Source organism: Armigeres subalbatus, chromosome 2 (assembly GCF_024139115.2).
Source record: "Armigeres subalbatus isolate Guangzhou_Male chromosome 2, GZ_Asu_2, whole genome shotgun sequence".
In the NCBI taxonomy this organism is placed as follows: Eukaryota; Metazoa; Arthropoda; class Insecta; order Diptera; family Culicidae; genus Armigeres; species Armigeres subalbatus.
The window spans coordinates 59,781,568-59,796,166 of NC_085140.1; the positions used below are offsets into that span (position 1 = coordinate 59,781,568).

The 14,599-nt window shown below is 39.4% G+C and overlaps 1 protein-coding gene across 3 annotated transcripts in view; it reads left to right on the plus strand.

Annotated features, from left to right (window-relative positions):
* The window catches only part of LOC134208722 (mitoferrin), an 85,448-nt gene that overhangs the window by 45,020 nt on the left and 25,829 nt on the right, over positions 1-14,599 (plus strand). Inside the window, exon 1 of one of the 3 annotated variants that reach the window (XM_062684561.1) lies at positions 4,116-4,137. The exons of the other annotated variants lie outside the window; for them this stretch is intronic. The gene's annotated coding sequence lies outside the window, so the exon portion shown is untranslated. Of the gene's footprint in view, positions 1-4,115; positions 4,138-14,599 lie in introns of those variants that run through there. 3 annotated transcript variants of the gene reach the window in all.

The following is a 14,599-nucleotide window of genomic DNA, read 5'->3' on the forward strand; positions in this document are numbered from 1 at the left end:
GTTGGCGAGTTGTCAATCACAACATTATCATTTTAATCTAAATCTAACTAATACCAATGTTATGTCAACAATAAAGTTCAATCGATTGTTTGGCATTATGTTGTGGTGTTATGTAGAAAAATAAGCTCAAAAGTAGCATTTACCAATTCTTATAATAGAGATACAATTATCGAACGATTCTTACTCTCTACTCTTACTCTCTTATAATCTGATCGCTTGAGAGTGTTGTTAATCCTCGATAATAGGAAAATTTGATTTTATACTTTCTTTTCAAATGTTGGTCTAAAATTATATACATCACCTGGGTTCGTAATGCTAACTCAGTCTCAGTTCTTCTTCTTCTTCTTCTTATTGGCATTACATCCCCACACTGGGACAGAGCCGCCTCGCAGCGTAGTTTTCATTATGCACTTCCGCAGTTATCAACTGCGAGGTTTCTAAGCCAGGATACCATTTTTGCATTCGTATACCATGAGGCTAGCACGATGATACTTTTATGCCCAGGGAAGACGAGACAATTTCCAATCCGAAAATTGCCTAGACCGGCACCGGGAATCGAACCCAGCCACCCTCAGCATGGTCTTGCTTTGTAGCCGCGCGTTTTACCGCACGGCTAAGGAGGGCCCCATACTCAGTCTCAGTAGCGCAGGATAAACAACGAATACAGATTCATCCTGGGCTTGAAAAACGCTTATTGCTTTGGTCTCATTGAACAGAAATGTCGAGAACTTGTACATTATATACTGCTACGTAGTTCAACGTCATATTTGCGTACAACCCGGTTGGAATGGACCTTTGAATTTTTTGTCGAGTTTTTCGATTTTTCAGTTTGGGGTAACTTTGATCACTCATTTATCTATAGAGAAAACGTATGCAAACGCCTAAAGGTAGGCAATAAAAGATGGAATCTCTTACGCTGAAGCGATGTGCTTCAAATGTTTCGAGAAATACATTATCACCGCTAGTGGAAGCCTCCTTTCAAAAGGCTCGTAAGCCTCCTTTCAAGAGGCTCAGAAGCCTCCTTTCCAAAGGCTCGGAAACCTCCTTTCAAGAGGCGCGGAAGCTTTCTTTCAAGAAGCTCGGAATCCTTCTTTCAAGAGGCTTGGACGATGTCTTCATCATCGGTATATACCCAATCTGGTTCAGTAAGCATATACGCATCATACAAATCCAATTTTCTTGAATACGGGATGCTCAAGGTACTCCAAAACATTCTGGAGTACAGCCCACGGTATCTACCGGACTAACCAAAGTTTTTGCAATGTCCTCATCATCGGTATACACCCAAACCGATTCAATAGGCTTATACGCATCATGCAAATCCAATTTTCTTGAATACAGGATGCTCAAGGTACTCCAGAACGTTCTGGAGCTCAGCCCACGGTATCTATTAGATCAATCAAGGCTTTTACAATGTCCTCATCGTCGGTATACCCCTAAAATATTCTTGAGTTTAGTTCATAGTATCTTCCAGATCAATCAAGACTTTCGCAATATCTTCATTATCGGTATTTACCCAATCCGGTGTAATAAGCATATGATCCTAATTTCCATGAACATGAGATCCAATTAGGTGCTCCAAAATAATTTTGAGTCAAGATGCACAATGACAATAAGGTTAAGCTGCGATTTTTCCTACGTACACGGACTTGGATGATCAAGTACAGTCAAACTTCCATGAGTCGATGTTCCATGACTCGATGTTTCATGACTCGATATCGACTCATGGAAGCAAATTATGCTATATTGAAATATATGTTCTGGGTTACTGCTCTCAAAGGATTTTCTCTTTCACATCTCGATATTTCCATGAGTCGATGGTCCTTTCAATATCGACTCATGGAGGTTTGACTGTTGTTCATGGTTTCCAGGACTAGAAGGTCTGTAGCAGCTCGTATGAATAATGATTGAAGTCATATCAACTCAATGAACCTACCGGGATATCATATCATACACTATTCATAAGATAGATCACATGATCCAAGCTCTAAAAAGGGTTTATAATACAACCGATCCTCTATGAGTCGCTAATGAAAGGACTATTGACTCAAGCATACATTGAGATGTGGAATAGAAGTTCCTTGCAAAATTGTTCGAAAAAAACCATCAGAGTAACCGAGAAAATAATTTTATATGGCAATTTGAGTTAGTCGATATCGAGTCGAAGAACATCGAATCATGGAGGGCCTATTGTAGCTTGTGAAAATAATGAATGAAATCGTATCGACTCAATGAACCTGCTGTGATGTTTTGCGCTAAACAGATACATCGTTCAGGACTTGGTTGAACGATCTGAACTCCATGCCGGTTTGAAGAACCTTAAAGGCCTGTAGTAGATAGTAAAAGTGTTGAGTGAAATCCTATCGGGTCAATGGACCTACTGGGTTGTTTAGTGATGCACGTATACATCTTTCTGGACTTGGTTAATCGAGTGGATCGCATCTTTTGAACTCCCAGGCATTTTGGAAAACCTAAAACGTATTTAGTACATAGTGAGTGAAATTCTATCGGCTCAATGGATCTGCTTTGATGTTAAGCGTTGCATGTATTCATCGTTCAGGACTTGGTTGATCGAGTAGATCGCATGTTTGGAACTCCCGGGTGTTTTGGAGAACCTAAAAGGTATGTAGTAGCTAGTAAACATGATGAGTGAAACTCTTTTGGCTCAATGGACCTGCTGAGATGTTAAGCAATGCACGGATACATCGTCCAGGACTTGGTTGATCGGGTTGATCGCATGTTTTGAACTCCATGACGTTTTGGAGAACCGAAAAGGTCTGTTGAACCTAGTAGCTTGTTAAAGTAATTAGTGAAATCGTTCAGCTCAATGAACCTGCTGGGATGTTTAGCGATGCACGAATACATCGTTCAGGACTTGGTTGATCGGGTAGATCGAATGTTTTGAATTCCAGGACGTTTTGGACAAGAAAAAAGGCCTCTAGTAGTGATCGGGTAGATGGCATGTTCTTAACTCCAGGACATTTTGGAGAACCAATAAGGCCCGTATTAGTTTCTAAAGGTAATGAGTAAAATCTTATTGGTTCAATAGACCTGCTGGGATATTTAGCGCTGCACAAATACATTGTTCGAAAAAAAAATTTCAACACCTTTTTAGTTCTTTCTATACTAGTTATGATAGGATCGGAAAAACCCAAATCTGTACGTTAAATTATTGTGAAAAAAATCGTTCTGAGAAAATACCGTACTATTTTCCAGAACGACAACTTTAATCCATCAATATTTTCCAGATCGACAACTTATGTTGCTTTAGATGACAGTGAAAGTTTCGATTCTTGCTGTGCTTCAGTCTAGTGATTTTTCAATATTGACATAGAGTTTATCACTTAAGGTAAAGTTAGATTGTAATTTGATATATTGATGAAATATTTACGTTCCAGATTTATTGGTTTTATGTAGGTAAACTGATTATAAATTAAAAAAAGCAGTAAACATTCGAGACTAGTTATCAGCAGTATATAGTTATATCAGTATACAAATTAACACATGTTTAATAAATAATGAAAACAAAAAGAAACCGATGACCAGACGAATTCAATATAACAGCCACTTTTGTTGCTTGCTAATAATGTACCATCTATCAAATACGATTCGGTCTGCATTCCACGCACTTTGTTTATATCACATAAGTTTGGGCTCGAATATTGTCGAAGCTGTTACCAGATTACTGCTACGATGGAAATTATGTTGCAGAAATCTTTTCTTAATTGCCGAGTAGGCAGGAAAGTATTTTCAGCATAGTGTAACCAAATCAGTTCGCCATGACAATGATAGTGTTGTGATCGATGGTGTTTGTGACATGATATAAAATCTACTAGGAATATTAATGGTAATTTGTACTACGGTAATTCCCCAATCAGCTGTGCCAAACATTATAGTGGTCACAAAACCACTCGCAATCAAAGTCGCCCTCCGAGACACGCACACTTATTTTGGCGGCGGCCTATATTTATTTTCTGGCATCATCGGTAATAGTTTGAGGTGGACACGTCGTCGTCGCGGCAATAGTTGTTGTCGTTCAAAGTGTGTGGAAGTCACGCGCTGGGAACGGTACTCACTTGTTGCTATAGATAACTAAGATGGCGAGGTCTAAACTGCGCCGCAAACGGATCCAACCAAGTAAGAAAAAAAACTATTCGCAAGACCGATTATTTTCTGTTTTGTATATCACTACTAGTAACTATCTAAACCAGCGTTGTTCAAACAGTAATTCATTGACAATCAAATTCCGTTGCATCTTATATAGGTTGAAAAAATCAGTTCATACTATTTCATTTATTTATGTCACTATTTAATAAAAAAGTATTCTGACCAATACGTGTATCTGTTTGTCTCTCATACTGATACCCACCAGCATGATAATTGATATTATCCAAGGTTAAAAGTGCTATGCTAATTCTGGAGTTGTTGAATTCCATGGTTACGATTCAAATGAGTTCGGTTTTCAAATCTGTACACATAAGAAGGCAATAACAAAGTGTTTTTTTTTTCAAAATAAGTCTCAAGTTATAAAAATTCGGGAACCTCTGTCAACCTATACAATTTTATCCACTCAGCCGGTCAGTTTCGCTTGTGCTGAAACCAATGTCGCTGTGCGTTGCCGATTGCGGCAAACAACGAGCGCGATGTTGTGTAATCCTTCTAGGTGGAGTGAGAGCGGCTGGTTCTTTCTTGTGACTTTTTAGGGTGCACTTTTTAGACGATTAGTAATCTGTCACGTGCTGCTGCGGAAAAGGTGCGAATCGGGAGGAGACGTGAATAATTGGTTGTCTGTACTTGCAGCATATTAAATTGTTGCTTTAATTGCACTCGTTGCGTTGTCTTGTGTATGAATGTGGTACAAAATTATTCTTGTTGGTTTCAGTTTCATTGGTCTTTTTTATCAATGGCGCTGGGAATTATCCTTAAGTAATTTAATCGAAATCGTTTTGACCACCCTCGGACTAAGCCGGTCAGTTTGGCGGTGATAGCAACAGAGTCGTTAATATGCAAGCGATATCAATTGCCAATCACGATGACTTGTAAATCTACGATCAAACTCGTAGCCGTGTGTGCGCGTTTCCACTTTCAGAGGTAGAGTCAAATCGTTGTGCGCTATTAAAAGGCATTTTTGGTTCGCGTTGTTGCGATAATTGGGACTTACGATGTGTAAGCTTGATGAGTCTCAAGAATGGCGGATGCGACAGTGGAATTTATCTTCGGAGTATGAATTAATGAATTAGTATGTGGAGTCGGGGTCTCCAGTAGCCTTGCGAGCAAAGGCGTAGGATTGCCAATCCGGAGATGGCGAATTCGATTCTCGGTCCGGTCTACGATGTTTTCGGGTTGGAAACATTCTCGAAACATTTTCGGGTTGGAAACAAACACCCTGGGCATGGTATATCCATTGTACTTGCCACACATGATACATACTCTACTCATGCAATGGCGGGCATAGAAAAGCTTTCAATTAATAATTAAGGAAATGCTAATAGAAAACTAAGTCGAAAAGCAGGCCAAGAATGTAGAGCCATTGAAGAAGAAGATGTGGAGTCGGATTTTCGGAATCTTACCATCCCGATTCTAGCATCGGTTTGTTGTTTCTTGTTAAAAAATGTGGCTTGAATTCCATGAATCCTTTTACAGTATTTTTTGCTATCATTGTTGTATTGTGTCTATTTTTTTCACACTACCGCAACAATAGGATGTTTTACCATGTTACCATTATAATGAATTATTGATCCTACCTACTAGAAAGTCGAAAAGCGCATTGTAATTTCGATGATCATGTGAATATTCCGTGCGCAAGGTTTACTGCACTGCCAACTATTCATCTCCCATGAAACGTCTTGCACAATCGAGTCACGTTCTCGAGAATTTCCTGGAAGAAATGCATATGAACTGACTAGTCAATTTAGTTGGTTGAGTTGGATGGTGGCCAATCACGTTGACTAATGAGATCATCACCGGGCACGGGCCGTTGCGTTAACTAACAAACTTGCGATATTTATTGTTTTTGTCTAAAAGTGACGAATACCAGATGGGTTGATAAGGGTCAAATGAGTAAGTTGCATCTCGCAATTGACACATTGGTGTGAAGCGTGCCCGACGTAAGGCAAATGTGTATCCATCCATAAACAAAATACTGAACGGGTTTTGTATTCAAGTTTTGATTATTTTTGTCTTAGATAAGGTATCACGAGCCAAATTTGACCTGGATAATTGATTTCATATAATAGTAAACGTTTTTCATATAATAGTTTACTTGTAAATTTTATGAGGTTTAACTTTTAATAGCTAATTACTATTATCTTTCCTTTGATGGGTTATTGGTTCACCAAACGTTTTTATTTATTTTATCATTTCTGTCTTGCATGTGTGTTCTTATATATTTATAATATATATAAAAGAAAGTTATACCCTTTCCAGTTAAACCCTTTGAGTGCTTCTTAGATCGGTTAGAGTTAAGTATACGCTTAACAAATGCCATTGAAATGATTCTGCCGTGATTTATAGCATTTCAGTACATCTTTGTTGTACGAGAAAGGCAAAAAATATTTACTGCGTACAACGCAGCTGAATGAATGTTCGCTTACAGAACTGTGCCATTTGTTATCCAATTTAAATAAATAAAATCTGTCAACCATTCGAACATCAAACTTAAGAGAAGATAACAGCTCGGCGTCCAATATCACCTAAAATAAATATGAAGAGAAAACCTAAAATAAATATGAAGGGGAACCTACTCACAACTGCAAACAATAGTGCGAAAAACTTTGTGGGAAAATGTTTTTGTAAGGTCAGCTTGGTCATTAGATCCCTTGCTATACAACTGTCAAACATAAACATATAGTTTTCTGGATGGGGATTTTTGGAGAATTCCTGGTGGACCTCGCAGAAAAAAAATAGTAGATTTTCCAGAAAAATTTCCTTATGATATCCAGGGAGAATTCCTGAAGGAATTTCCCGGATAAAATCCAGAAAAGTTTTCTGGGTGATTTTTTAACGAAATTTCGGGGGTAGTACCTAGAGAAATTTTGAGGGGAATATCGACAGGAATTTATCTAGAAGTTGTATGCCAGTTGACGACTGAAGTTGTACTTTAAAGATTGAATTCTTTCGGCGATAGCAGTTTTAATAAGTAGCAAATACGTTTTCTGACCAACGTTTCGTTTAGTCGAATATGAGAGTAAATAACACATTTGCTACTTACTATAAGACTGCTATCGCTGAGAGAATTCAATATTTTGTGGAGAAGTCCCGTAGGACTTTCTGGGAGAATTTTGTAAATATTTTTTTATAGGTATTATCGGATAAATTTATGTAACGATTTCTATAGGCATAACTGGATGCATTTTCGGAGGAGCTCCTTGTCCAGAAATGTCCAGAAAAAATCACTCGTCATAAGACGAGTTCGCACTATCCCATTTAATTCCATCACTTGATTGTAAACACAGATACGTATTCCGACTTCAACAGTAAGGCCGTCATAAGTGTCTCGTACTTGACTCGACTAGCGAAGAATAGCGAAAACAATATTCAACAGAGGCCACGAACACGCTGGCTGCACGCGATGGAATCGGACCTGGGGACCCTGAACATCCGGGAAAACTGGAGGAACATCGCCCAAGACCGACGATTATGGAGCTCTACAATACGCCAGGCATAGGCGTAGCCAACAAGGTATCCAGGTAGGTACTTGACTCGACTGAAGTCAAGTAGGAGACACTGAAGACGGCCTTACTGTTGAGGTCAAAATACGTATTTGTGTTTACAATCAAGTGGTGGAATTAAATGGGATAGTGCTAACTCGCCTTATGACAATTGAAGACATTCAACTAAAAGCTTTTCGATTTTCGGGTGCAATTCTGGGAGGAATTTCGGGGAAAATACCCGGAGAAATTATCGAGTTAATTTCTGGAGGAATTTCTACAGGAATGTATGTACGCTTTTCTGGATGATTTTTTTTTAGGAATTTCCGGAAGAATTCCCGTGGGCTGTTTGGGAGATAAGTTTAGTGTAATTCCACATAAAATTCGAAAGGAATTCGAAGGAAATTTCTGGAAAGTTCTGAAAGTAATATGTATATGCAAATTTCTCAGGAGAATTTTCGGAGGATCTCCAAAAAATTTTCTGGAGGAATTTCTTAAGTAGTTACTGGTTAAATTTCAAGGGGAGTATCCGAGAAAAAAAAAACAATTAATGGACGAACTTTCGGAAAAATTTCTGAACAAACTTCCGGAGAAATTCCTGGATGAGCTTCTGAAAAATCCTGGAATAACTTCCGGAGTAATTCATGGAGGAATTTACAGAGGAATTCCTGGAGAAATTTCCGAAGAAATTCCTGGAGGAACTTCCGATGGAATTTCATGAGGAACTTCCGGAAGAATTTCAGGAGGAATTTCCGGAGGAATTCCAGGAGAAATTTCTGGAGGAATTCCAAGAGGAACTGCTGGAGGAATTCCAATAGGAACTTTCTGGAGGAACGTCCAAAGGAATTCCTGATGTAACATTCGAAGGAATTCCTGAAGGAACGTCCGTAAGATTTTTTTAAGGAACTTCCGAAGGAATTGCAGTAGGAATTCCAGGAGGAATCCCAGGAGGAACTTCCGTAGGAATTTCTAAGGAAGTTCCGGAGGAATTCCAGGAGAAACTAAAAAAAATATTCCATATTATTGAAAATTTTCGTTTTCATTGAGAGAGGTCACGCGATGTTTACATTTTATTAACTCCCGCTTTCATAGAAAACATAAACAACAAAAGGAATTCCGCTAAATTTTCAGGGATTTTTATTTCATGAAAGCGCAACAAACTATTGTAAACAAGCTGTTTCTTCTTCAAAAATATTACTTCTAACTCAAACATCAGGAACAATATAATCATTCTATCGACTATTCAAAACAAAGCAACATTGCCATCATGAATGCTTGTATTGTGACAGGTGACTGGCAGCCCGCTACATTTTCATTTGGTCTCTTGAAAATGAAAATGCAACTTTTTTTGCTTTCACATGACGATCACGAAAACTACCAGTACTGTTGTGACTATACCACTGAAGGAATTCCAGGAGAAACTTCCGAAGGAATTCCAAGAGAAACTTCCGAAGGAATTCAGGAGGCTACCGGAGGAATTCCTGGATGAATATGTGACTATACCACACGGCAAACGTCCACCGGTGCTGTGTAGAATGGCGAACGATACTCCATGGGATGCATGCAAGATGATGATCACAAGTAGCTAAAACGCGCCTCCTGATATTCTCCGGAAAGTTTAGCTTGGATAGTGGGAGTGACATGACCTGTCGGATTGGTCTGATGGTCTTATGACCCCACAGCACGCAAATACGCCCAGACGACTGACGCCGCTAACAGCACGACCGTGAAGCACACGTGGCTGTTGTTGCCTGGGTGATCGTATCCAACTTGAGTTTGTGACAGAGCCGTCGGTCATCGAAGCTTGTGGTCAATCGTCTAGACGAATGTGCTATGGAGTATGGGTTCAATTTCCGCCCCGGTAAGGAGAAAACTTTTCGTGATAGAAAAATTCTCCACTGGTCCACTACTGGGTGCTATGTGCCCTGTCCGTTGATAGTTGTTACGTGTTCAATCTGTACGATCTCTGGTCATTCGTTGTTAACATTTGATTTTATCATATGGTGAAGCTGTACAGGAGAAGTGCTTCAGTAAACCAGCAAAAGGGTGGAAACTGGCATAAATAAAAAAAAATGATGCCATAATAAGATCATAATTCGTAGCAATAGTGTTCTTCTTCTTCTCACTGGCATTACATTCCCCACTGGAACATTGCCGCCTCGCTGCCCTTGTTCATTCAGCACTTCAGCAGTTATTAATCGCGATGTTACCATTTGTGCATTCCTATAGCATGAGGCTTACACGATGATACTTTTATGCCCTAGGGAGAAGTCGAGACAAATTCCAAACCGAAAATTGTCTAGATATCAGGAATCGTACCCAGCCACCCTCAGCATGGTCTTGTTTTATAGCCGCGCATCTTATCGCTAGGCTAAGGAGGGCCCTTTCGTAGCAATATTAGAAATAATCAAATCAATCATAATTCACTGGCCAATGTAAAATAAGTCTCAAGAACTAAAAATAGATTGAGGAAAAAAATAGAGATAGGAAACAAGCAATGATTTACATCTTTCATGGTTATTGTTATTATTATATATTATCTTAATTAAAGAGATTTGCAGCCCTAGGCTGCCTCATCTCTGAAACATGAAGGTGTTGGAGAACATGGATGCCAAAATATTGGCAGAACCTAAAAAAAGTTCAAAAGCAGACTATGTTCTTTGAACTACGAATGAATCACAAGTTTCAAATATTTTTTAATTGTTTTTATGTATGAATGCGTAATTTTATTGACGGAGCAATCCACTTTACAATTTCGGCGCTTTTTTAGCAGCAACCTAATTATGTCATGAAATTTTACTTTTCGCAACCTTAAAAAATTGAGTCAAATAATATACTCTGATATATAATTGGCTATATATAATTGACTGAGACTATAAATCTAGACAAGTTTGACAGTAAACGTCAATTAAAAGCACTTCTAAAATAAAATATGATCGTCCACGTTTTTTTTGGAACTTGAATATAAATTTTTATTTGGAATCTTCAAAATCTTCTTTTTTGCGAGTTAATAAGACGCGTGTATACTGGTTGGGCTCAAAGGGACTAATGAAAATTTTAATTCAATAAACTAGGTTGCTACTAAGCAGCGCTTGGTTACTAGGCATAACGGTGCACTAATATCGTAGGTTACTAATTTTCAATACACAACACTCCTCCTTTACCTACGATTCCAAGAAGTTTCTTGAATGCTTCATGTTTGTATCTTGTAAATGGTTTTGTAAAGCCGTCCGCTGGTTGTTGATCAGTGGGAACATGATCCAGTGTAACATCGCCACGATTCATGCCTTCTCGAAGAAAACGATATCGAATCGAAATATGTTTTGTACCAGGGTTGTAACCTTGATTTCTTGCTAAATATAATACTAATTGGTTATCACATAGGATTGGTACAGTACAGTTTCGGTTAATTTGCTCCAACATCTTCTGCCACCAGAGAGCTTCTTGTGTAGTTCTTGATAGTGCGATGTATTCGGCTTCACATGTTGAAAGCGCCACAACATCTTGTCGTTTGCAGTTCCACGAGATCGCTCCTCCCATTGTCTCTATTCTCTGTATCTCCTCCCCAATCCGCATCCGTGTATCCAGTCAACTGCGGGTTGTCGTTCAAGGAACATTCTAGACGGTTATTTGATGAGCCTTTGAGATAACGCATAATACGTTTTACTGCTTCCTAATGAGAACGACCAGGATTATTGCTGAATTTACTAACCATGTTGACAGCGAATGCAATGTCCGTCCTTGTTGCTTGTGCAATATATGTCAGAGAACCTTCTGCTTCTTTATATGGGATTGCATGATTCGAAGTTCTTCTTGATCAGATGGACACATTGTCTTGTCGAGCTTCACACCAGGATCAACCGGAGTAGAAACAGGATTACTGTTCGCCAAATTAAAACGTTCGAGTGCAACTTGAATATACTGCTGTTGATTAAGCCAAATCTTGCCCTTCTTTCTGTCACGTGTAATTCCTAATCCAACACAAACACATGCTTCTCCCAAATCTTTCATCTTAAAGCGAGTGTTGAGGAAAGTTTTCAGCCTTTTGTTTTGAATTGCAATTGTAAACAGGAGGAAGTCATCAACATATATTGTAACGTAAATCTTTTTCTCTCCATCAATCTTGAAATATAGACCTGGGTCTGATGCTGAACGCTCCTAACCAAATTCACGCAACACTTCATCAAGTTGGAGATTCCATACACGGCCATACAAAGATGTCTTTAAACGGCATACTTTTAATGGATCTTGAACAAAACCCTCGGGTTGTTCCATGAAAATTACTTCATCGGACAAAAAAAGCGGTCACTGCATCCATCTGGTCTATGTCTAAGTTTTATTGAACCGCCAGTGACATTAAGTATCGAATAGTCGAATAGCGTACGACTGGAGAATACACCTCAGCAAAGGCGACTCCCTTAGCGTTGTGAACATCCTTTTTAAGACTAAATTTGCTTCAAATCGCTCCACCTCCACCTCTTTTCGTTTTGAAAATCCATTTGTGTTTGTTTGCCTTACGTACTTCAGGTAGATCAGTTAATTCCCAAGTTTCATATTCATTCAATGCTTGAATCTCTTTACGCATAGCTGTCGTTCATCGATTTCGAGCAGTTCGTTTAACAGCCTCGGTGTAACTAGCTGGATCATCCGTCATCTCGGATGTCATCTGGATTGGTTCTGCAAAATCATCTGGACCAGTGATTAAACTAAAGCATTTAAAGTCGGAATACTTGCCTGGGGATTGGCGCTCCTTCCTGCTCAACAATGGATCTAATAATTTGCCATGGGAGCGCAGATTCAGGCTCTGAATAATTGTCATCATCAAGAAAAATGTCTTGTTGTTGAGTAGCTCGCGGTTGAGTAGAACTAACTTCATTTGAATGATGATCATCCACTTCTGGCCAAGTAATTAACTCAACAAAATCCATAATTGGTTGTTCAATGCTCGTTGCTGTCGTGTGAAAAACTTGCTCGTCGTTAATGAACATAATGTCTCGGCTTATAATAACTTCATTCTTTTCTTGACAATATACCCGAAATTCTTTGGAATTCTCAGCATAACAAACAAATATGTCCTATCAATTTCGGATCAAACTTTCTCCGTTTTTGCTATGGACAATGCACCATTACCTATAGATCCAAATACTCGTAGATGCTTCACATCTGGTTTCTTTTGCAACGAGGTCTCTTCTGGTGTTATTTCCAGTGAACGAGTTTGAGATCTATCCACAAGATAAGCAGCCGTAGAAACAGCTTCTGCCCAAAACGTTTTCGGAAGTTTGACATCATTTAACATCGATCCTGCCTTTTCAACGAGTGTCCTATTCATCCGTTCTGCAATTCCGTTTTCCTCAGGCGTGTAGGGCCATGTTGTTTGATGAATCACTCCGTCTCTTTCGATGCTCTTCTTCATCGTGGCGTTGATGTATTCTGTCCTTCTATCCGACCGCAATATCTTCAACTTACGTCCCGTCTGTTTTTCTGCCAGCGCCTTCGATTTTTCATACACCTCTTTCACTTGAGTTTTGGATTTTATAAAATACACAAACACCTTGTGACTGGCATCGTCCACAAAAGTCACAAAGTAGCGGCTTCCACCGGCTTCAACTTCAACCGGTCCGCATACATCTGAATGAACCAGATCCAAAAGATTTTCAGCACGTGACAAACTAGCCTTGAAAGAACTTTTTGCGTGCTTACCTTGAGCGCATGACATACAGTTAGTTGCTATTCCAAGTCGTTGTGGCATTCCGTCAACAATCGTAGAAATCTTGGTCATATATTGCTGATTCAGATGTCCGAGTCTCCGATGCCATAGATCCCGTTTTCTTGAATACCAGTAACAACTATATCACCATCTTCATCGCGTACTTCGCCAACATTTTTCTTGGAAAGCACTGTCATGTTCTTTGCACAAATCTTACTTATAGACAACAGGTTTGTCATCAATTCAGGAACCATCCAAACATCTTTCACTTCATTGGCCCTTCTTTCAACTACAAATTGACAATACCTTTTGCTATCGACTTGATGCTTTGACTGCTTGCAGTATCGATCAAATGTATCCAGTCCGCTTGCTTGATGAAACCTTCCTCGGTTCGTGTCATGTGTGAGGTCACACCGGAATCCACCCGTAACGCTGGGTAGACACCTTTACGTGGTGTGTTACGGGGCAAGATCTACCTCGGTTACATTGCCAGCTACAGGCAAATCCTGACCCAACGAATACCTTCCTCATTATCCAACTCCGTGAAACTTATGAGGGTGTCGCTAAGTCGGTGGTCTCTCGTTAAGTAAGTATCACATCAACGGTGAAGATGGGCGTGGCCAGGAGTAGTAATCCTCATGCTTTTGTTATTTTTGTTTAAGACTGGAGTCAAGAACCACTCCCCTTCTAGGTTTCTGATAGCATTCTAGTTAAGGATCTCAAAAGTAAAGCATGAGTATCACTAGTGTCCAGTCTACGAATTACACCGTAACAATGCTAATGCTAATGCTATGTGTGAGCACAGAGAACAGACATGGAGGCTCGAACAAAATTTCTTGCAAAACATGTGTAAACAAACACACCGAACCTCAACGCCATCGACGTCGACATTGCAACTCACAATCTCATTTTGACAACACGGTGGCGCTGGTATGCTCTTGCATGCATAACGACACTAGCGCACAGTGGCATTTTTTGATGAGGCTAGCGCTGATTATGCTCGGTATCATTCCAAAGTAATTTCAAAATGAACAGTAAAAAGTTATCACAACATGGCGAGTGGAGCTTCAACGTCTGTTCTCTGTGGTGTGAGGTCGCACCGGAATCAAAATACCAATCTTCGTCCTTGTCGATACCTGCAGCTAACGAAATACACAAAGCTTTCCCCTTTGTTTTTGAAGAGTTTGCTCTTTGTTTCTGAGGACAATTCACAGCGAAATGCCCCGGTTTCTTGCAATTGTAA